Source organism: Polyodon spathula, chromosome 2, assembly GCF_017654505.1.
Source record: "Polyodon spathula isolate WHYD16114869_AA chromosome 2, ASM1765450v1, whole genome shotgun sequence".
Classification (NCBI taxonomy): Eukaryota; Metazoa; Chordata; class Actinopteri; order Acipenseriformes; family Polyodontidae; genus Polyodon; species Polyodon spathula.
Window position 1 is genome coordinate 40,055,060 of NC_054535.1, and position 13,900 is coordinate 40,068,959.

The following is a 13,900-nucleotide window of genomic DNA, read 5'->3' on the forward strand; positions in this document are numbered from 1 at the left end:
TTTAAAAAAAATCTGTTTTCTGTAAATCGTGATATTTCTATAATCTAAAATAATGAACTGTGACTGCAGATTAAGTGTACACGTACACGTTTACTTTCACAGCTCTTTTACAGTCGCAGACACAAGTACCGGCACCCTATGCTTATTATACTATAATTCAAGGTAGCAGATTAAAGACACGCATTAAGTAAACTTGAACCACTTTTTAAATAAATAAAAAAATATTTTGTTAGGACTTTCAAATGTTTCAGATGAATCCTAATCAGCATGTTATATCTTGTTGGTGAAATCTGGGCCCATTCTGTCATGCACATTTCCTTCCGCTCAGACGAACTGGATACACACAGTGCTTGCCTACAGCTTTTTTAAAGATCAGGCTAAAGCATTTCTATTCATTGGTTTGAGAGCTGGTGATTTCAAAGGACATTTCATAGCTTTAATCTTTAACTTCTTCAAGAATGCTAGTTGACTTAGCCATATGCTTTGGGTCATTGTCGTGTTGGAAGAAACTGTCTGCCAAGAAGCCTACAAGCAGACGGTATCTTTGTACTTTGTACAATGTTTGGATATATGGCTGCATTCATTCAATCACATGAGTGTCTCTGGTCCTTAAGTTGCCAAAACACCCTGTGGCAGTGTGACCCGCCCCTTTCCATATTTTTGTGTTATATGTTGTATGTATTGTGTTAATGTTGGTGTATTGTAGTTGTTACACAGGATATAATATGGGTGTATTTAAAATGTATATTTGTATTTAGGCACGAGGATTGCACAGCACTTCATGTGCAGGTAAAACGTAATAATATGTGAGCACGGGGATTGTACTAGATTAATTCACGTGCTGTTGTACCGAGACTCCAATTGAATGATTGATTAGCAATCGAGTCTCGGTACAGCTGCATAAAAGCAGCATGTTTTCACTCAGTCGGGGTTGTGTGTTTGTTGAGTGGAGAATGGGTGTGGAGAAGCAGAGTAAAACAAAGTAAAGTAAAATAACGTAAATAGAACTGTTTTTGACTCGCTGTGTTTGTTTGTCTCTTAGTCGACTGTTGTGTAAGTGTTAGTCAGGTTTGTTTGTCTGTTTATTTTGGCCTCCAGTGCCATGTGCTGTTTTTATTTAAATCTTTTAGTTTGTTTATTAAATGCTGAGTGCAACCAAGCACTCAGCTTCACCAAACAACACGTCTCGGTCTGTCCTGTTCTGCGTTGGGCCCTGTTTCTGGTCTGACGTCACCCACTACAGCTGTCTTTACGACATGTAGTGTCATCATGGGATTACCAGCACCTCCTAGACACAGACCAGAGCGGGAATCACATTTTTTTTTTAAATGTTTTTGGATTAAAAAAAGAAGAAGAAAGAAATGGGGAGAAGAAACAAGAGAGGAAAGCGGTAGCAACGACTGCAGGCAGGAGGAGGAGGAGGAGGAGGAGGAGGACACAGAGGAGTTCTTTCTGAAGGCTAGAAACCCAGGGTGATACAACCAGCCGTTGCCGGTGTGCCCCCTCTGTGAACAGGGGCATCGCTTTTCTAGCTGTCCCTTCCGCAGTTATGAAGAGAGGAGGAAGTAGTGCCCAGATGGGGGGACCGCGAGCATGCAGCGCCCAGTCGGGGAGACCGTGAACGTCCAGCACCCAGACGGGGGGACCGCGAACGTCCAGGGGCCGAGAGGGAGCTGGTCCCACCTCCACCAGCAGAGGGAGAATGCCTGCTGGTTTCACCTCCACAGCCTGAGGGGCAAGAGCCCGAACGTCCACAGCCAAAGAGAGAGGTCCCGGAGCATCTACAGCCCAGTAGGGAGGAGACTTAGCCTTTCCCATCCTCTGAGGAGATGCTGGACTGGGTGTCGGACCCGGAGTGGAACGGGGAGGACCTCCCAAAGGTTGTTGGCCTGCTGTGGGCCCTTTGTGAACCCGGCAGCCGTGGTGATCAACTACCTGGCTGCCGATATTGGACTGCCCTAGCAGGTTCAAAGTAGGAGGAGCCACGCCTACATGCACCCTCATTGGACTAAAGGGAGACTACGTGCAGCTCCCATCTCCACCAGCAGAGGAAGAATGCCTGCTGGTTTCGCCTCCAGAGCCAGAGGGAGAGGAGCCATTGCTGCTGTCTCCAGCGACAGGAGAGGTTCCACCGCTGTCTCCAGAGGAAGAGGGAGAACCACACCAGTCCCCTGCAAGTGAGGAAAAGCCGCACCAGTCCACTGTAACAAGGGTAGACTACACACTGCTCCCCCCCCCCCCCCCCCCCCCCCCATTGGCAGTAGACTACACGCTATTCCCCCCTCTGTCGCCAGGAGACTACACGCTGCTCCCACCTTCGTCGCCAGGAGACTACACGCTGCTCCCACCTTCGTCGCCAGGAGACTTCATGCTGCTCCCACCTCCGTCGCCAGGAGATTACACGCTACTTCCACCTCCAAGTTTCCACCACCAGGAGCAGAGCAGCAGGAGCTGCCTCTGCCTCCACCACCACCAAGGGGAGAGGAGCAGGAGCTGCCTCTCCCTTCACCAGAAGAAGGACCAGGACACTATGCTGGCATTCCTCAGCAGCCACTGCATAGTCTGCTGAGGGGAGCATGGCGGAAAACTGCCTGGCCGCAGCAGCCATGAAGAGGGCTAGCACGACCGCAGCCACTGCCACGGTGGCCAACCACAGCACCACAACTGGTCCTGACTCCATCATCGCTCAGGAATGCCTGCACGACACCGCCCAAGGATGCCTTCACGTCATCGGTCGGGGATGCCTGGCATCGCCTGGGGTGGCCTGCTGCTCCGCATTACCTGGGGCTGCCTGCTGCTCCGCATGGCCTGTGGAGCCACCGGTTGCAGAGTACGAGGTAGAAGTGGAGCTTCCGCTGCCGCCTCTATGGCCAGAGGCTCGACTCCCGAGTTCACCTCCGGAGGGTCCGCTGCTGCCTTCACCTGGGGTTGCTGGCTCTGCTTCGCCTAGGGTTGCCGGAATTGTTTCGCCAGGGGTTGCCGTCAGCTCTGCTTGGCCACAGGGGTCAGTGTGGCTGGAGCCCCACGAGAGGGAGCTGCCAGCTATGAAGAAGGGGGGACAGGTCAGGAGACCACCTTCCCCCGCAGCAATTTCGCTGCTAGATAAAGTGTGGTGGGAGCCCCGGAAGAGGGAGCTGCCAGCCACGAAGAAGGGGTGGGTGAAGAACCTCCCACCATGGCCGCCAGCCCCCTATGGACTTATTGTTGCCTCTGTTCCTCGGCCGGAACTGTGACCGGGACTTTGGGACTGAGGGTGGAGGTGTCCATTGAGGCCATGTGTGCTGCGCACAAGGGGTGATGTATGTGGCAGTGTGCCCCGCCCCTGTGCATATTTTTGTGTTATATGTTGTATGTATTGTGTTAATGTTGGTGTATTGTAGTTGGTACATGGTATAATATGGGTTATGAACACGGGTGGTTTAAAATGTATATTTGTATTTAGGCACGAGGATTGCACAGCACTTCACATGCAGGTAAAACGGAATAATATGAGAGCACGGGAAATTGCACTAGATTAATTCATGTGCAGTTGTACCGAGAATTCAATTGAATGATTGATTAGCAGTCGAGTCTCGGTACAGGTGCATAAAAACAGCATGTTTTCACTCACTCAGGGTTGTGTGTTCGTTGAGTGGAGAACGATGTGGAGAAGGAGAGTAAAACAAAGTAAAATAATGTAAATAGAATTATTTTTGACTCACCGTGTTTGTTTGTCTGTTAGTCCATTGTTTGTTTAAGTGTTAGTCCGGTTTGGTTGTCTGTTTATTTTGGCCTCCAGTGCCATGTGCTGTTTTTATTTAAATCTTTTAGTTTGTTTATTAAATGCTGAGTGCAACCAAGCACTCAGCTTCACCAAACAACACGTCTGTCTGTCCTGTTCTGTGTTGGTCCCTGTTTCTGGTCTGACGTCACCCACTACAACATTCTTTGTGACACACCCCCATATCATGATCGAACCATCACCATGTTAAATTGTAAATGAAAGGTTTTTTTTCATTGAAGGATTCCCCAAACTCCAAACATACTATGGTCTGTTTTCGGGGTTAAAGTTCTATTTTAGTCTCATTGGACTAGAGAATTTTGTTGAAGCATGCTTTAGATTGCTGCTCATATTTCATGGCAAATTTTAGACGGTTTGTTTTATTAATTTTCTTTAAGGTGGTTTGCAGCGAGGTATACATGCACAGGGGCCTTTGTAAAGTTATTTTGTGCACTGTTATGCCTGATGCTTCTAAATCTTACATCTTGGCTGTTAATCTTGGACATTTTTTTAGCTGCTTTGGCAATTCTCTGCTCTACCCTTAATTTTCTTTGCATTTCCATTTCTTGCAATTGTTTCAGTTGAATGTGTTCTGTGGTACTTCTTGATTATTGCTCTGATTGTGGGGTTTGGTATTCCATATTTCTTTGATATTGTTCTGTACCCATTTCCTTTGTTGTATTTTGCTAAGAGAGCTTTTATGAAACGTGAATCTAACTTTGTCTTGACCATCATCTGCTGTGTTGTCAAAATGTTCTTCTTCAACAGATGTTGGAAATAGTCACCTCTTTTTCTGGTTATTGACTTTATAATGCAGCTTAATTAATATGTAATGGTTTTCAGACCATTTAATGTATTGTTAAATCACTTCTATTACATTTTTACAGATGTTTAATGTAAAGGTGCCAGTGCCGTTGTCATGTACAAATATTTGAAATTACTTAAGTGCATTTGTTTTATTAGTTAGTGGCTAATGTTCACTAAATGCTTGTATTTAACATGTTTTCTTGAATTATCTTCTGTTAAGTTTAGGGTGCCAATACTTTTGTCTGCGACTGTAGAAATGAGAAAAGCATCTTTGTGGGGTCTATTCAAAAAGGGTTAACACCTGTTGAAATGAGAAAACAGGCGTACATAATCAGAGTTCGTCCAAAGCTGCCTATTTAACAGCAGTTACTATTCATAAGAGATCATTCAGATGTGTCGTTAAGCCCCAACGATTTTAGTCTATGAAGGCATGTTTTTAACGAATTCAGAGAAAGGTTAACAATGACCTCATTAGTATACAGTTTCCATCAGTTCTGAGCGTCAACCTGCTATTCATAAGAGTGAAGGACAGCAAAACTAGTTTTTTAAAGACATATTTTATTACTATACTTGCTCTGTTATACAGTTTGACATACCCGTGATATTTTTAAAAAAAAAAAAAAAAAAAAAAAATTGTAGCTTTATATGAAGGAAATATAATCTTTGGCATAACCATTTTGAAACAGCGCTGTGAAGCAGACAGCAAGTGAGAGACTGAGAATAGACAGTTGTTGTTTTATTATTATCATTATTTACCTGCAGTGATACGCGGCCGACAGCGGCCCTTTTATTTGGATTTCTTTTACTTGTGTTCATGGAGCGTTACAATATACAGTATACCAGTGCTGCTGGTGCAGTCGGTGGAAATTTGGGCTTGCTTGGTGTTGCAAAAAACAAAACACTGATCGAGCCTCCCTTGAAAGGGAGTCTTTTTTTCGCGCACCATAAAACGATCCATTTTGTGTAGTGTGCAATACGGCGTGAAACTTTCACTGATTCATAAACATTAACTCACCCGATTGATTCCCTGTTTTAAGCGGGTTTTATTATTATTATTATTATTATTATTATTATTATTATTATTATTATTATTATTATATTATTATTATTATTATTATTATTATATACTGTTCTTTTAGTTTAGTTATTTACTATTTTTTATTTATTTTTTTGGTCCTGCAGTTAAGGGTGACAATCTTGTGTGTGTATTGAAATGTGTTTACCAGCGTTGCCAAACAAAACGAAAATACAAAGTATTTATTTAAAAAATATTTTTATTTCAAAATTGTGACATGTCTTTAATTTTTGGAAGACGTGATAGGGGCATCGGAATCAGGTTTTGCAAACTGCCCGTGACTGGCAGCGGCAGACTCGCGTTTCGGTAGTGCTGTTGGTGGATTCTGTTTTTCTTTTTGCAACAGATACCGTCACCACCCAGGGAACATTAATAATGCTGATGATGTCATCAAAAAGAGGCGTTTTTTTGTTCTTGAATCGCGCGTTCAGCTCGGATCATTTTATGAATAGCAATATGGACGATTTTTGTTTGTTTTAAACAAAATTCGTTTCATTACGGCAGTTAGCAGGCACTTTTATAAATACGGCCCTGTAAGTTGTTGTCTGAAATCAACTACACAATAATATCCATAACATTTTGTCTTATTTCAGATTTAAAGTAGAAATGTGTTGTTCTTTTTTCTTTTTACCTTTTTTTTTTATTCTTCTCCCAGTTTTTAATGCAAGTGGTGGCCAGCATTCACTGATAACCTTTTCACCACTAGTGTAAATTCTATACTTTGGATACATTTTGTTTGCTCCAGTGGCAGGATGCAACACAATAATGTTGATAAGCAGTACAGTAGTGCACAAAATTTTGGGATGATTATTATTTATTATTATTATTATTATTATTATTATTATTATTATTATTATTATTATTTTTGGTTATTGTAAAACTGATTGTTTCTTTCAAAGTGGTGATGGTGAAGGAAGGCTCTCAACCAGGCAATTAGCAAAAGGCCTGAGAAAGGGCAATTAATTGACAGTAAGTAATAAAAAAAAAAAAACTAAAAAACTAAATAAACAATTAGATCAAAGCAAAGATACCTAAAACCTAAGCAAAGACTGAACATTTCTTCTTTTTTTTTACTGTGTTAATCACATTAAAGAAAAAAAAAAATGACAGAAAATGCATTTATCACATTCCATTCATTTTTTGAAGGCTAATCATCTGGTGTTTGTTATCTTTAATCCAGATTGGGAAGTGTTTCATGAAAGCTGTCAGAGCAGGTCCCTCTTTTCTCTGTAGGCTATGGGGTCAAGTGTTAATTGTGATTGGGTGTCATTCTTGGCTAATTATACGCTGCTGCTGTTGTTGTTGTTGTTGTTCATAATCACATGCATTGTTCCATCTGTTTTTATCTTGCTTGCTGAAGTACATTAACAACATTGCTGATACCAGCCTAAAACCATAAAACTGAACTGAAGCAGGATCTGGGTATTGCAACAGATTAAAGTGGCAAGCAAGCTCAGGCCATACAGTACACAGTACCGATAACTTGCTGTGATCACACCACATTGGTTATGTCTGCGGTAAAGCAGGAAGAGTTTTGGGGTTTATTTTTCTTTCCTATAGAGAGTCCCTTCCAAATGTTATTTTACATCTTTACAAGAGTTTGGCAAGACCTATTTCAGAGTACATCTGTTTTGTTTGGCACCCATTTAAAAAATGCAAGACGCTTGAGTCTACAAAAAATGTGCTTGTAGGATTGTATTGAATGACTGGAATTGCGATTCTACTTAAGATAACTTTCTTAGTTGCTCCTCTCTTAAAACACCAAGTTGCAGAAGGTCCTATTTTATTCCTGCTGACTTCTGTAAGGTTTTGCATTCACTGTTCTACCCCTGTGCCAGTCTGTGCTCATAAAAGACCTGGGTTGAGAGGTCTCCACAGAGCAGTTCTGACAATCGTTCCTTATCTCTTCAGTTGTGTTGTTGTTCTTTCTTTGGCACATCCTTTGGGTTATCGAATGCCCTTCCGGATTCCATTGTGTCATTGTCAAGCCTTTCCAGGTTTAATACTGCTGTTCAGCATCATCTGTGCTTGAGATGAACTTGTTTTAATTGTAATAAAACCATTATGAAAATGTTTTTATCTTTCTTTCAGTATATTTATATGTATTTGTATGTACATGCGTCTGTATATGCATACATTTGCGTGCATGTATATGTGTGTACAGTTTATATATACACACACACACACACACATACACACACACATACATACATACAGTAGATGCCGCTAATTAACAACCTCTCGTTTCCCAGCAAAAAGTTGTCCTTAACTGGGAGTTGCCAATAAGCTAAAAGTCCCCGTTTTCAAATGTATATATATGGAGGGGTATATACTGTAGTTGTACAAATATGGCACTGAAATATATGTGTTTTAATCGTTAGTGTTACAAATGAACATGAGCAACATGAAATACCTTAACATACACGTCTAATTCACACGTGTGTGAAACAAAAAAAGAGTCGGCTTACATAGTGCTACACAACGATGTACTACAATTGTCCTTACAATGAGTAAAGCAAACAGAAATAATGTGTTGTAAAAATGTGTTGTACTCAAATCTAAAGAGCACACTTTTAAAATAAGAAATTGTTCAACATTGTCTGCTTTTTACAATGTACCACCTCCCACTGTAAATCTATCTCAACTTTGCGTACAGCTTCATAGCCAGTTTCAAAGCTACAATTCTGCCTCACTCTGCCAGAAATCTGCAGTTGCAAAGTCAGTGTGTTATAAAAGCTGCATGAATGCACTTAAATCATGCAAGTAGGCTCTGTAGCACTAGCAACTGGTAATAAAATTATCAGTAAGCAGCGTGCTAGTATCAGAATTCCATTAATATTAAAGTCTATGGAACGGGACTGGTTCCTGGGAAGATGTTGGTAATAACCGATAGTTGTCTTAATCAGGGTTGCTAATAACCGGCATCTACTCTGTGTGTGTATAATAAACATATACACACACACTCCTGAGTGTTTTTTCAAACTATAATAATTGTCTTGACTGTGCTCAAGGGATATTCAAGGCCTTTGATATTTTTATACCCATACCCTGATCTGTGCCTTTCAACAACTTTGTCCCAGAGTTCTTTTGAAAGCCCCTTGGTGCTCATGGTTGAGTCTTTGTTTTGAAATCCACTATCCAGCAGCGGGAACCTACAGGAACTGCTGAATTTATCCTGAAATCATGTGACTCACTACAATTTAACACAGGTGGAGGCCACTTAACTCGGTGTGTGTGATTTTGAAGGTGATTGGTTACACCTGAGCTCATTTAGGATTGCTATTACAAGGCGGGTGGACACTTATCCAACCAAGCTATTTCAGTTTTTATTTTTAATTAATTGTCTACAAATTTCTAGAATATTTTTTCACTTGGAAGTTGTGGGGTAGGATGTGTAGATAAATAATAAAAAAAAAAAAAAAAACTATTTTAATGCATTTTAATTCCAGGCTGTAAGGCAGCAAAAGGTGAACATTTTGAAAGGGAGTGTAGAGTTTCTATAGGTACTGTGTGTGTGTGTTTGCTCAAAAGAGCCAACTTTTCAATGCTTTGGTATGGGAAAGGGAAAGTGTTTGGTTTGAAAACAAACAGTGGAGGTATTTATAGGATTTGGATGTCATGGCAACTACACTCATTTATCTCTGTTTAATGTGATTGTGATGTCATTCACCACATGCTGTAGTTGTTCTAGTATTCCTTTCTATTTAAACCTTCAGGCATCATGGTGCTGAGTTTATTCATCCATTTATTTTATGTTGTTAAATTAAATTGTTTAGAAAACTATGAATTTTAGGTCATTCATGTTATGCTTGTTCTTTGTAGTGCTGAACCACTGGTTCATTTACTTTTGTATTTCTTATGTTTGAGAGGTGATTCTATATGCATTTGTATAATGTTGTACCTGTCTCTCCTACATATTTAATTGTATTATACCATAAACAAGGCTGCTAGTTTTGCATGGGGGATTTTTTTAAGATTGAGTACTTTTTTTTTTCTCTATTTGTGACTTCAATTTTATCTTTACAAATATATTTGCATGCCTTACATGTGCTCTTACAGGTTGTAATGTTCTTTAAGGTGTCTACGATCCGTTTATGTAAACTTGCATCCCTTCTAAAAGCAACAATCGGCGCTTTTTGAAATATTCTTTCCATTGTCTCTGAATTATGAAGTATACTTAAATGCTTCCAAACTGTTCTTGAAATGTTGGGTAATAATTTAGAATATGTAATTATTAATGGTACTCTTTCAACCTTCTTTTTCCTTTTATTATACTCAAGTAGCTCATTTCTATTGAGTTTGTCAACTTATCCTCATTCTTTCTCAATCTGTTCTTTTATATCCTCTTCTTCAAGATTTATTTTTAATTCCTTTCTCTGTTTTTTATACCCAGTCCTTTTGTACCCTTGTACCCAGTCCTTTAGGAATGGCTCTTTTTGTATGGATAGGATATGAAGGTGACATATGTATGTACTGATGCATATCAGTAGGTTTTCAGTAGTTGGAAATTCTGGCCTGTGATTGGTTAAAACCTCATCATAGGAGGAAAAATAGATTGGACTGTTGCCCTAACATACTTACACCACTGGACAATAGTCTCCATCTGTCATGTGATTGGTTCACATCACTGTCAGTCCCGCCCCTTTTCAAAGGAACGCCTTTCATCTTCACTCCTCACAACAAGAAAAAATGGCTGATGTGGGATTTAACAGAAAATGAATTACAAAACATACTACAAAACAAAGGTGCTTCAAACACGAAAATGGTGATTAAAACATCGCTGTAAACAAATATGACGGGTGGAATATAAACTGGATTATGCAGTAGTCAGCAAGTCGGAGAGCCGATATGGCTATTGAAAAAAGACAATTTATATATTATATATATATATAGATATATATATATATATATATATTATATATATGTATATATATATAATAAATCAACTATAGTTGATATAACTTCATTTTATGTACAGTATAAATAAACGTATGCGACATAATCGATTATAAAAAATGTTTTATATGGTTTGTAGTTTTCTAATATATATTAATATTGTGTAAATAAAATAAATAACAATAAAAAAAATTTTATTTAAATCATCAGAGGCAAAACGTTTTTTTTTTATTCCAGTTTTCTCCCCAATTTGGTGTGCCCAATTATTATGTGTATCCTTGGCTCACCGCTTGCAACCCCCCCGCTGACTCGGGGAATGGAGGCTTGAGCACACGTTCTCCGAAACTTGCTCCAGCCAATCTGTCATATTTCCCACTGCGGATCCACAGTGAGGCCACCATACCTATAATGCCAGAGGACAACACAGATCTGGCAGCTCCACTGCAGAACCACAGGCGCCCTGTCGGCCACAGGGGTCAGGGTGAGTTGTGGATTCCCCTGCCGATCAAAACCCGGTCACGGTGACGTAGCCTTTTTATTTTTTTTAAAAAAGTATATAAATGATGGACATTGACAAAATGTTTTTGGTTTATTTTTAATCACTTGATCATTCTTCCTTGACCATGACACGCTTGAGAGAGTATGACTGAAGCATATGCACTTAATCACCTAATTAGTGAGACAGCCGATTGGACACTGGGCATGCAGTGATTTCTGCTGTTAAATTGCAAGCAATAAAGAAAATCACAGAAAACAAACAAAAAACGATATGCCAGGCCTGTAAAGAGAGCAGCGCCTTCGTGGAATCGGCGTGTTGAAGGCTTGACAAGGGCAGCGTATTGTGCCTCGCCGTCTTGGGTGCTCACAGCCAGCAATTTCAAACCTGGCAAGATGCTATAACAGGACATAAACTGGGAGACAAAGATTGACACATAATTTTGCAGCATCTTGTGATGTTAATTGCTAATCATCACAATAAAAACTGCACCTGCTCTAAAACAGAGTTTGTCATTTTTCGATAATATCTAGTGAATTTTATCCAAATATGTGATAAGTTTCTTTTGATGCTCAGTATATGTAAAGTCATATTTACTATCCAACCTTACCTCACTTATTTTCTTGACTGATTTAAATATTAAATAATGCAGACTCCTTACTGGTAACAACAGTATTCCCTCAGGTCAATACATTTCCAATATAGCCCTCCTCCCTCCCTCCAGTCATTTTATATATATATATATATATATATATATATATATATATATATATATATATATATATATATATATATATATATATATATATATAATATATATACACAGTGGCCTCCACCTATGTTAAATTGTAGTGATTCACATGATTTCAGGATAAATTCAGCAGTTCTTGCAGGTTCCCTCTGCTGGGTAGTGCATTTCAAAGCAAAGACTCAACCATGAGCACCAAAGCACTTTCAAAAGAACTCTGGGACAAAGTTCTTGAAAGGCTCAGATCAGGAGTTCCTGCTCCTCTCCCCCTGATGGTGAAGGAGGCAGAGGCAGCTCTAGCTCTTCTCCTCGTGATGGTGGAGGAACTGATACCAGCAGGCATTCATCCTCTGCTGGTGGAAAGGGACCCAGCAGGCATTCACCCGCTGCTGGTGGATGGGGACCCAGCAGGCATTCACTCTCTGCTGGTGGAAAGGGACCCAGCAGGCATTCACCCTTTGCTGGTGGAGGTGGCGGAGGCAGAGGCAGCTCCTGCTGCTCTGCTCCTACCGGTGGATTTGGCAGAGGCAGCTCCTGCTGCTCTGCTCCTGCCGGTGGAGGTGGCGGAGGCAGAGGCAGCTCCTGCTGCCTTGCTCCGGGTGGTGGAAGCGGTGGAGGTCGGAGCAGCGTGTAGTCTCCTGGCGATGGAGGTGAGAGCGATATGTAGTCTACCCTTGTTACAGAGGACTGGTGCTCTCCCTCACTTGCAGGGGACTGGGGCGGCTATCCCTCTCGCTCTGGGAGCGAAACCAGCAGGCATTCTTCCCCTGCTGGTGGAGATGGGGACAGCAGGCATTCTTCCTCTGCTGCTGGAGGTGGAAACAGCAAGAATTCTTCCTCTGATGGTGGAGGTGGAAACAGCAGGCATTCTTCCTCTGCTGGTGGAGGTGGAAAAAGCTGTCCCACAGGCTTTGGATTCCCGCGGGCCCCCTTGTCTGGGCGCTGGACGCTCACGGTCCCCCCGTCTGGGCTCTGGACGCTCACAGTCCCTCCGTCTGGGCGCTGGACGCTCACGGTCCCCCCGTCTGGGCATTGGATGCTCATGGTCCCCCCGTCTGGGCGCTGGATGCACGGGCTCCTCCCACTTGGGCATTAGTTCCCCCTCTGCGTATTGCATGGGGCATAGGGCAAACGTGTGCCCATATACCCCACAGCCGGGGCACAATTCTGCCTCGAGGTACCGGAAAAAGCCTTTCAAGCCCTCATCCCCAACCTCCTCTAACTGTTGTAGCTTTCCTCTTCCCCTTCTCTTCCTGCTCCTTCTTCCCACCTTCCTCTCTTGGGCTGGTTCCTCTTCCTCTTCCTGGAAGGGGCAGACAACCATCGTGTTCCCGTACACCCCACAGGCGAAGCACCAACCTGGTCCTCCAGACTGCCGAGGAGCTCCTCTAGGTCAGTGCAGCTGTCTCTCCAGCCTTCCATTTTTTATTTATTTATTTATTTATTTATTTATTTCCAAAAAAACTGCAGGTTCCTGCTCTGGTCTGCGTCTAGGAGGCACTGGTAATCCCATGATGACACCACGTGTCACAAAGACGGCTGCAGTGGGTGACGTCAGACCAGAAACAGGAGCCAACACAAAATAAACAGAGAGGTGGAGTTTGGTGAAGCTGGCGATTGTTACCGCTCAGCATTTAATAATTAAACAAGCAGAAAATAAAACAAAAACAAAACAGAAGACATGGCAATTTAGCCAAAATAAAGAGATGAAACAAAACAGACTAACACTTAAACAAACAGTGGACTAACAGACAAACAAACATGGTGAGTCAAAACAATTATTGACTTTTGTTTTTACTTTCTCCTGTCCACACCCGTTCTCCACTCACCGAACACACAACCCTGAGTGAGTGAAAACATGCTGCTAATCAATCATTCAGTTGGAGTCTCGGTACAACTGCACGTGAATTAATAAAAGTGCAATTCCCCGTGCTCAAATATTACATTTTACTTGCACGTGAAGTGCTGTGCAATCCTCCTGCCTAAATAAAACATACATTTTAAACACTCGTGTTACACAGACCCATTTATATCCCGTGTACCAATGACTATACCACAACATCTACACACTACTCGTAACATACAACATAAATAAATAGCCCAGGGTCGGGGCACTTT